This window comes from Rutidosis leptorrhynchoides, chromosome 9 (genome assembly GCF_046630445.1).
Source record: "Rutidosis leptorrhynchoides isolate AG116_Rl617_1_P2 chromosome 9, CSIRO_AGI_Rlap_v1, whole genome shotgun sequence".
NCBI lineage: Eukaryota > Viridiplantae > Streptophyta > Magnoliopsida > Asterales > Asteraceae > Rutidosis > Rutidosis leptorrhynchoides.
The window spans coordinates 293,547,311-293,558,554 of record NC_092341.1 but is presented as its reverse complement, the minus strand read 5'-3'; positions in this window follow the sequence as shown (position 1 = coordinate 293,558,554).

Sequence of the window (11,244 nt, the reverse complement as noted above, 5' to 3'; positions counted from 1 at the left end):
GGCCTTTGTGTGTGACCGAATAAGATAAATGGACTTTTATTATTTAATGTCATGGGCATATCTTCGGAATATATGTACCCCGGTCAAACCACGGTCGAACCATAGCCAACCCGAGAACATATTTCCAACAAAATTTTGATATGGAAATTAATTGTTGTTAAAATATATGTTAGTTGTAATGTTGGAAGAGAATTATAAAGGAATCATCAGTTCCAATTGAAAACTATACAACCTCGATATCTAAGCCATACAAATGAATGAAATTTAATCGCATCTATAATACGAGATTTCTTAAGAGATTTGTCGTTGTGGAGAGAACAATTCCTAAATCGCCAAATCATCCAAAGCACTGCAACCATGGTCGACACCAACCTTTTTTGCACATCGTTTGTCATATTACTGCCCTCGATCCAACTTAAAATTTCATATCAGGTTGAATAAACCGGAATGGAAGATTAATCCAGCAAGAAATAGCGAGCCAAATAGAGGAAGCTAGAGGACACAAAAAAAAAAAATGTATGTTCCACACTTTTCACTCCTTGCTTGCAAATGCTACAACTAATGGACTCAATCTCCAAACATCTCCTTGAAAGATTGAGCCTATGAGGAAGCCTCCAAAGAAAAACATTAATCTTGCTCGGAAGAAAATTCCTCCACGTAGTAGGCGTGTTCAACGATGGTAAAATTAAGCGATCTATATGCTCCCTTGCCGATTTGACAAAAGGTAATCCATCTCCCGTAATGGACCATCTCCAATAGTCATCATGATTATAAAGAGAAAATTGAGTTGATTCTGTTGGAAATATGTTCGCGGGTTGATTACGGTTCAACCGTGGTTTGATCGTGGTACATATATTTCGAAGATATGCCCATGACATTAAATAATATAAAGTCCATTTATCCTATTCGGTCACACACAAAGGCTGATAATGCTAAAAACGAACATATATTTCATAGCATTATTCCTCAAGAAAGACAAGCTTTTAGTTGCAATTGTTCTATTTACAAGTGATATTCGTTTAAATAATAAAAGGTGAAGACAAAAGACAGATTCGACGAATTGAAGACGCAAACGACCAAAAAGCTCAAAAGTACAAAAGACAATCAAAGAGGTTCCAATTATTGATAAGAAACGTCTCGAAATTACAAGAGTACAAGATTCAAAACGCAAAGTACAAAATATAAAATTGTACGCAAGGACGTTCGAAAATCCGGAACCGGGACCAGAGTCAACTCTTAACGCTCGACGCAACGGACTAAAAATTACAAGTTAACTATGTATATAAATATAATATAATATATAATTAATTATATTAATTATATATATATTATATTTATAAATAAAAAACCGTCGGCAGAGAAAAACTCCAAGGACTGAGCTGTAAAAGTAACCTCCGCGACTCGCGGAGTTTGAAGAGCATTTTGCCGCGAGTCGCGGAGCCCCAAATTTGAAAACTGCCTATAAAGCCAACCGAATTCTGATCAAAAACCATCATCTTTTTCTTCCTCATTCATACGTAAAATTTATATTTATATTTATAATTTATATTTTAATTTTAATTATAATTCTAATAATAAGGGTATGTTAGCGAATATTGTAAGGGTGTAAGTCGAAATTCTGTCCGTGTAACGCTACGCTATTTTTAATCATTGTAAGTTATGTTCAACCTTTTTATATTAATGTCTCGTAGCTAAGTTATTATTATGCTTATTTAAAACGAAGTAATCATGATGTTGGGCTAATTACTAAAATTGGGTAATTGAGCTTTGTACCATAATTGGGGTTTGGACAAAAGAACGACACTTGTGGAAATTAGACTATGGGCTATTAATGGGCTTTATATTTGTTTAACTAAATGATAGTTTGTTAATGTTAATATAAAGATTTACAATTGGGCGTCCCTATAAAATACCATATACACTCAATCGGACACGATGGGCAGGGTATTTATATGTACGAATAATCGTTCATTTAACCGGACACGGGAATGGATTAATAGCCACTAGAATAATTAAAACAGGGGTGAAATTACATTCAAGGGTAATTGGTGTAATTGTTAACAAAGTAGTAAAACCTTGGTTTACACGCAGTCGATAACCTGGTGTATTCATTAAACAAAGTATTAAAACCTTGTTACAATTCGAATCCCCAATTAGTTGGAATATTTAACTTCGGGTATAAGGATAATTTGACGAGGACACTCGCACTTTATATTTATGACTGATGGACTGTTATGGACAAAAACCAGACGGACATATTAAATAATCCAGGACAAAGGACAATTAACCCATGGGCATAAAACTAAAATCAACACGTCAAACATCATGATTACGGAAGTTTAAATAAGCATAATTCTTTTATTTCATATTTAATTTCCTTTATTTTATATTTAATTGCACTTCTAATTATCGCACTTTTATTTAATCGCACTTTTAATTATCGTACTTTTTAATTATCGCAAGTTTATTTTATCGCACTTTTATTATTCGCAATTTCATTATCGTTATTTACTTTACGCTTTAATTTAAGTCTTGTATTTATTTTATATTTTACATTAGGTTTTAACTGCGACTAAAGTCTTAAAATCGACAAACCGGTCATTAAACGGTAAAAACCCCCCTTTATAAAAATAATATTACTTATATATATGTTTGTATTTTTATAAAAGTAAACTAATATAGCGTTGAGCTTTGTTTAAAGATTTCCCTGTGGAACGAACCGGACTTACTAAAAACTACACTACTGTACGATTAGGTACACTGCCTATAAGTGTTGTAGCAAGGTTTAAGTATATCCATTCTATAAATAAATAAATATCTTGTGTAAAATTGTATCGTATTTAATAGTGTTTTCTGCTAAAATTAATAACTATTTTATATACACCTCGCATAACATCAAGTATTTTTGGCAAAAATACTTGATGTTATGCGAGGTGTATATAAAATAGTTATTAATTTTAGCAGAAAACACTATTAAATACGATACAATTTTACACAAGATATTTATTTATTTATAGAATGGATATACTTAAACCTTGCTACAACACTTATAGGCAGTGTACCTAATCGTACAGTAGTGTAGTTTTTAGTAAGTCCGGTTCGTTCCACAGGGAAATCTTTAAACAAAGCTCAACGCTATATTAGTTTACTTTTATAAAAATACAAACATATATATAAGTAATATTATTATTATAAAGGGGGGTTTTTACCGTTTAATGACCGGTTTGTCGATTTTAAGACTTTAGTCGCAGTTAAAACCTAATGTAAAATATAAAATAAATACAAGACTTAAATTAAAGCGTAAAGTAAATAACGATAATGAAATTGCGAATAATAAAAGTGCGATAAAATAAACTTGCGATAATTAAAAAGTACGATAATTAAAAGTGCGATTAAATAAAAGTGCGATAATTAGAAGTGCAATTAAATATAAAATAAAGGAAATTAAATATGAAATAAAAGAATTATGCTTATTTAAACTTCCGTAATCATGATGTTTGACGTGTTGATTTTAGTTTTATGCCCATGGGTTAATTGTCCTTTGTCCTGGATTATTTAATATGTCCGTCTGGTTTTTGTCCATAACAGTCCATCAGTCATAAATATAAAGTGCGAGTGTCCTCGTCAAATTATCCTTATACCCGAAGTTAAATATTCCAACTAATTGGGGATTCGAATTGTAACAAGGTTTTAATACTTTGTTTAATGAATACACCAGGTTATCGACTGCGTGTAAACCAAGGTTTTACTACTTTGTTAACAATTACACCAATTACCCTTGAATGTAATTTCACCCCTGTTTTAATTATTCTAGTGGCTATTAATCCATTCCCGTGTCCGGTTAAATGAACGATTATTCGTACATATAAATACCCTGCCCATCGTGTCCGATTGAGTGTATATGGTATTTTATAGGGACGCCCAATTGTAAATCTTTATATTAACATTAACAAACTATCATTTAGTTAAACAAATATAAAGCCCATTAATAGCCCATAGAATAATTAAAACAGGGGTGAAATTACATTCAAGGGTAATTGGTGTAATTGTTAACAAAGTAGTAAAACCTTGGTTTACACGCAGTCGATAACCTGGTGTATTCATTAAACAAAGTATTAAAACCTTGTTACAATTCGAATCCCCAATTAGTTGGAATATTTAACTTCGGGTATAAGGATAATTTGACGAGGACACTCGCACTTTATATTTATGACTGATGGACTGTTATGGACAAAAACCAGACGGACATATTAAATAATCCAGGACAAAGGACAATTAACCCATGGGCATAAAACTAAAATCAACACGTCAAACATCATGATTACGGAAGTTTAAATAAGAATAATTCTTTTATTTCATATTTAATTTCCTTTATTTTATATTTAATTGCACTTCTAATTATCGCACTTTTATTTAATCGCACTTTTAATTATAGTACTTTTTAATTATCGCAAGTTTATTTTATCGCACTTTTATTATTCGCAATTTCATTATCGTTATTTACTTTACGCTTTAATTTAAGTCTTGTATTTATTTTATATTTTACATTAGGTTTTAACTGCGACTAAAGTCTTAAAATCGACAAACCGGTCATTAAACGGTAAAAACCCCCCTTTATAATAATAATATTACTTATATATATGTTTGTATTTTTATAAAAGTAAACTAATATAGCGTTAAGCTTTGTTTAAAGATTTCCCTGTGGAACGAACCGGACTTACTAAAAACTACACTACTGTACGATTAGGTACACTGCCTATAAGTGTTGTAGCAAGGTTTAAGTATATCCATTCTATAAATAAATAAATATCTTGTGTAAAATTGTATCGTATTTAATAGTGTTTTCTGCTAAAATTAATAACTATTTTATATACACCTCGCATAACATCAAGTATTTTTGGCGCCGCTGCCGGGGACACTCTTAAACGCCGGAAGCGCAACGCTAATATAAAAAAAAAAATTTTTAGTTACTTTTATTAAAAGTCGTTTTTGTAAAAATACGTTTTAAAAATTCGAAAATATAAAAAGAAAAACAAAAATATAAGTATTTTTAAGATTTTGTTAAATATTTAAGTTTTATAAGTTTCTTTATTTTTATTTTAGTTTATAAAAATATAAGTTTTAATATCTTTTATTTAATTAAAAAATTAAAAACAGAAAATAAAAAAAAATAAAATAAAGAAAAACGCGTAAAAATTCAAACCTGTCAGCTGAATTCTGGAACCCCGCGACTCGCGGGGTTTGATGCAATAAATGCCGCGACTCGCGGAGCCTTTCTGACAGGCGACAAAAAACCCTAAACCAGCATTAATTACGGGTTTTAATTAATTATTATTATTATTTAAACCTAATTATTATTATTATTATTAGTTTTATTTTAAGATTTACTTTTTATTTAATTTGTTTTATTTAGTATTAATTAGTTTAATTAATTTGTAAAATTAGTAGTTTTATTAAATAAATAATATAAAAATAATATTTTTATAAAAATTGTACTTATTACAACTTTTTGTATATTTTTATATTTTGTCCCTTTTTAATCGTTGCAACATAACTTTTGTATTTTTAAGCTCATATTTAATTTTAAACTTAGTTTTTGCCATAGTTATTTTTACTCCTAGATTTTTAGGCTTTGTCGTAGAATTCCTTAAGTGTTTTTTCTTTAGACTAAGATTTAGGTACTTTAGAATTTTGCGACGCCTTTTTAAGTTTTAGTTTCTTTTTAAGTTATTTCCATTTGGGATTTAGTTTTTCCTGTAAGCTTTAATATTTTTAGACCTTTTACTATGTATCAATTATCATTCCAATTAGTAATATCAATTTGCGATTATAATTTTAAGTTAGTTGTAGTAATAAGGTTAGGTTAGTCAAGTATTTTTAAGTTTTTATAAGTTTCTTTTATTTTTCCGTCACCTTTTATTTTTCAACCATTTTTTTTTTTCGACCTTTTGCGACGAACTCTTTTTCTCTCATATTTCTCGCCATTCTAGTTTTTAGGACTTAGAATTTTTTCTACTTCTTATCTAAATTTCTTAAAATTACGAAAATTTATTTTAAGTGGTTAAATTAATAGACATCAAAATTTTCTGGTTCGTAGTAATAGTTGGATTTGTACGTGGACCGGGTTATTGGAGCCAAACAGTCCTCAATTATATTGAGACCAAACGAATCCTGCCCCTCTGCTGCATCTTTTGGCTATTCGAAACGTGGGCAAAATCAGAAAAGTCTATTAATTGGATAACTTATTATAATTTTTCTTTCCTTTTAAAAACTAATAGGATATTCAGTGAATGCACCGAGCAAGACGTTCATCACCTTTTGTACGTTCACCACCTGTAACTAGATCAAGACATCGTTTAACAAATATAACCGCCGTTGATTTTTCTTTAGAATCGTCATCCAGTCGACCAAGTACTTCAGTTCAAATTTCCGATAATCCATTTTTTGAACCCAACATCACAATTGAGAATCCGGAAAATATTCAGGAACGGTTCGTAGATCCTGAACCATTAAACTTTCCTCCGGAACCACCAATCATTCAAACAGAGATTGTTGAGGAACGAACCATTAAATCAGAATCATCTAGTGATACCGATTCAACAAATTCAATTATGGAGAATCTGGAACCTTTAAGTATGGAAGACCGAATGAGAGCTAAACGCACTGGCCAAGGTCACGCAATTACTCATCCAGACATTAATGCGCCAGATTATGAAATCAAAGGACAAATTCTACACATGGTGACTAATCAATGCCAATTTAGTGGTGCGCCGAAGGAAGATCCAAATGAACATCTACGTACCTTTAATAGGATCTGCACACTATTTAAAATCCGAGAAGTGGAGGATGAACAGATATATCTCATGTTATTTCCCTGGACTTTAAAGGGAGAAGCCAAAGATTGGTTGGAATCGTTACCTGAAGGGGCGATCGATACATGGGACGTTTTAATTGACAAATTTCTTAAACAATTCTTTCCTGCATCTAAAGCCGTAAGACTTCAAGCAGAAATTGTTACGTTCACACAGAAACCAAATGAAACTCTATATGAGGCGTGGACAAGATATGGAAAGTTGTTAAGAGGATGTCCGCAATATGGTTTAGACACCTGTCAAATAGTACAAATATTCTACCAAGGATGCGACATCACTACAAGGAAAGACATAGATATAGCAGCTGGTGGTTCTATTTTGAAGAAAACCGAAACTGATGCTTACAAAATTATTGATAATACTGCTTCCCACTCACATGAGTGGCACCAAGAAAAAGATATCATTAGATCATCTAAAGCAGCTAGAGCCGATTCTAGCCATGACTTAGATTCCATTTCCGCAAAGATAGATGCTGTGGAGAGACGAATGGAAAAGATGACTAAAGATATTCACTCAATACGAATTAGTTGTGAGCAGTGTGGAGGACCACATTTGACAAAAGATTGTCTCAGTATTGAATTAACAATGGAACAAAGAGAGAATATTTCATACATAAACCAAAGGCCTGGAAATAATTATCAGAATAATTATCAACCGCCAAGACCGATTTACAATCAAAACCAGAATTATAGCCGAAATATTCCATACAACAACCAACAAGGTCCTAGCAATCAACAAGTATCCAATAATACTTATAATCAGCAAAGACCTAATTTTCAAAACAAACCACCACAACAAACCGATGATAAAAAGCCGAATTTAGAAGATATGATGACGAAGCTAGTTGAAACTCAAACACAGTTTTTCACATCTCAGAAACAAACCAATGAACAAAATGCTCAAGCATTTAGAAATCAACAAGCTTCTATTCAAAATCTGGAACAAGAAGTGAGTAACCTAGCAAGGTTAATAGGTGAAAGAAAACCGGGAAGTCTACCTAGTGATACAAATGCTAACCCCCGGAATGAAACAGCTAAAGCTATTACCACAAGAAGTGGTACAACACTTAAACCACCTGAAATACCTGTAACTTCTGATGAAGCTATTCCTACTCCACAAGAACCACAACCTGATCAAGATAAGGAAAAAGAACCGGTAGTTGAAAAGATTAATGAAGATAACACAGCTAAGGCTAAACCTTATGTTAAACCATATCAACCACCACTTCCTTATCCGAGTAAAATGAAGAAAGAAAAACTTGAAGCCGAGCAATCCAAATTCTTGGATATGTTTAAACAGATAAATGTAAATCTTCCTTTCATTGATGTGATTTCAGGAATGCCTAGATATGCTAAATTCTTGAAAGATCTAATCTCAAATAGAAAGAAAATGGAAGAACTCTCGGCTGTTACTATGAATGCTAATTGTTCAGCAGTGCTGTTGAATAAGATACCAGAAAAACTATCTGATCCAGGAAGTTTCACAATTCCATGTTTTCTAGGTAGTCTTAGTTCAATAGAAGCATTGGCAGACTTAGGTGCTAGTATAAATCTAATGCCGTATTCACTATACGCTAAACTAGACCTTGGAGAATTAAAACCAACAAGAATAAGCATACAACTAGCCGATAGATCAATAAAATATCCTAGAGGGATAATGGAGAACATGCTAGTTAAAGTTGGTAATTTAGTATTTCCAGTAGATTTTGTTGTTTTGGACATGGAAGAAGATTCTCAAGTTCCTCTCATATTAGGAAGACCATTCTTAAACACGGCTAAAGCAATGATAGACGTGTTCGGTAAGAAACTGACCCTAAGTATAGAGGATGAGAGTGTTACCTTTTCAGTTGATAGAGCAATGCAACAACCACAATCTGCAGATGATACATGTTATTATATTCAAACTATAGATGCACATGCAGAATTATTAGAAGAATTTTCAGAATTACGAGGAACAGGAGAATGTTCTTTAGGAGAAGGTAATGAACCAATTGATGAAGCTGAAATGTTAGCTACACTTATAGCTAATGGATATGAACCAACAACAGAAGAAATTCAAATGCTAAAAGAAGAAGACAGATATCGATATAAATCATCGATAGAAGAACCTCCGAAATTAGAGTTAAAGCCACTTCCAACCCATTTGGAATACGCTTATTTACATGGTGAATCTGAATTACCTGTAATAATATCGTCTTCTCTTACTGAAAATGAGAAATCACAACTCATTTCTGTGTTGAAAGCTCATAAACCAGCCATTGCATGGAAGATTCATGATATTAAAGGAATAAGTCCTTCGTATTGCACACATAAAATCCTTATGGAAGAAGGTCATAAAACGTATGTGCAACGCCAACGAAGACTAAATCCTAATATGCAAGATGTAGTTAAGAAAGAGATTATTAAACTGCTAGATGCAGGTTTGATATATCCAATTTCTGATAGTCCATGGGTAAGCCCAGTTCAATGCGTGCCTAAGAAGGGTGGCATGACTGTCATTACAAATGAGAAAAATGAGCTTATTCCTACTAGGACTGTAACAGGATGGCGTGTGTGTATTGATTATAGAAAATTAAATGACGCCACCAGAAAAGATCACTTTCCCTTACCTTTCATAGATCAAATGTTGGAAAGATTAGCCGGAAATAGTTACTATTGTTTTCTAGATGGATTTTCCGGATATTTTCAAATTCCAATAGCACCCGAAGACCAAGAGAAAACCACATTCACGTGCCCTTATGGTACTTTTGCTTACAAACGCATGCCATTTGGACTTTGCAACGCCCCTGCAACCTTTCAAAGGTGCATGATGGCGATTTTTCACGACATGATAGAAGAATGCATGGAAGTATTCATGGATGACTTTTCAGTCTTCGGTGATACATTTAAATCATGTCTAATTAATCTGGAACGAATGCTAATTAGATGCGAAAAATCAAATCTAGTACTTAATTGGGAGAAATGCCATTTCATGGTTAAAGAAGGCATCGTTCTTGGACATAAAATTTCAAAAGAAGGAATTGAAGTGGATAGAGCTAAAGTAGATGTAATTGCTAAACTTCCACATCCCACCAATGTTAGAGGAGTTAGGAGTTTTCTAGGGCATGCCGGTTTTTACCGACGTTTCATAAAAGATTTTTCTAAAATTGCCACTCCTATGAATAAACTCCTAGAAAAGGATGCTCCATTCATCTTTTCAGATGAGTGTATCAAATCTTTTAATATTCTTAAAGAGAAACTCACTAATGCACCAATCATGATAACACCAAATTGGAATCTACCATTTGAACTAATGTGCGATGCAAGTGATTTTGCAATGGGAGCCGTTTTAGGACAAAGGATTGAAAAACGATTTCAACCTATATATTATGCTAGTAAGACGTTACAAGGAGCACAAACGAACTATACAACTACTGAAAAAGAACTCCTTGCTATTGTCTTTGCTTTTGACAAATTTCGATCATATCTCGTTCTAGCAAAAACGGTGGTCTATACCGACCATTCTGCTCTTAGATACCTATTTTCAAAACAAGATGCTAAACCAAGATTAATCCGTTAGATCTTACTCTTACAAGAGTTTGATATTGAAATCCGAGATAAAAGAGGAGCAGAAAATCTCGCCGCTGATCATCTTTCTCGTCTTGAAAATCCCGAATTAGAAGTTCTGAATGAATCGGCCATACAAGACAACTTTCCTGATGAATATCTATTGAAGATAGATTATAAAGAAATCCCATGGTTTGCAGACTATGCAAACTACTTAGTTTGTGGATTCCTTGAAAAAGGATTATCGTACCAAAGACGAAAGAAATTCTTCAGTGATATAAAACACTATTTCTGGGAAGATCCACATCTGTTTAAAAGTTGTCCCGATGGAATAATACGCCGATGTGTATTTGGAGATGAAGCTAGTAAAATTTTAAACCATTGTCACACAGGACCAACAGGAGGGCATTATGGGCCTCAACTAACAGCAAGAAAAGTTTATGAAGCTGGATTCTATTGGCCTACAATTTACAAAGACGCACACCTTCTTTGCAAATCCTGTGATGCATGTCAAAGGGCCGGAAAAATAAGTCAACGTGATGAAATGCCACAAAATGTCATCCAAGTATGTGAAGTATTTGACATTTGGGGTATTGACTTTATGGGTCCATTTCCAAAATCTCATAATAATCTATATATACTCGTAGCCATTGATTATGTATCTAAATGGGCGGAAGCACAAGCTCTCCCAACTAACGATGCACGAGTTGTAGTCAACTTTTTAAAACGTCTTTTTGCAAGGTTTGGAACACCGAAAGCTTTAATAAGTGATCGGGGTACTCATTTTTGTAATAATCAACTTGAGAAAGTTCTTAAAAGATATGGAG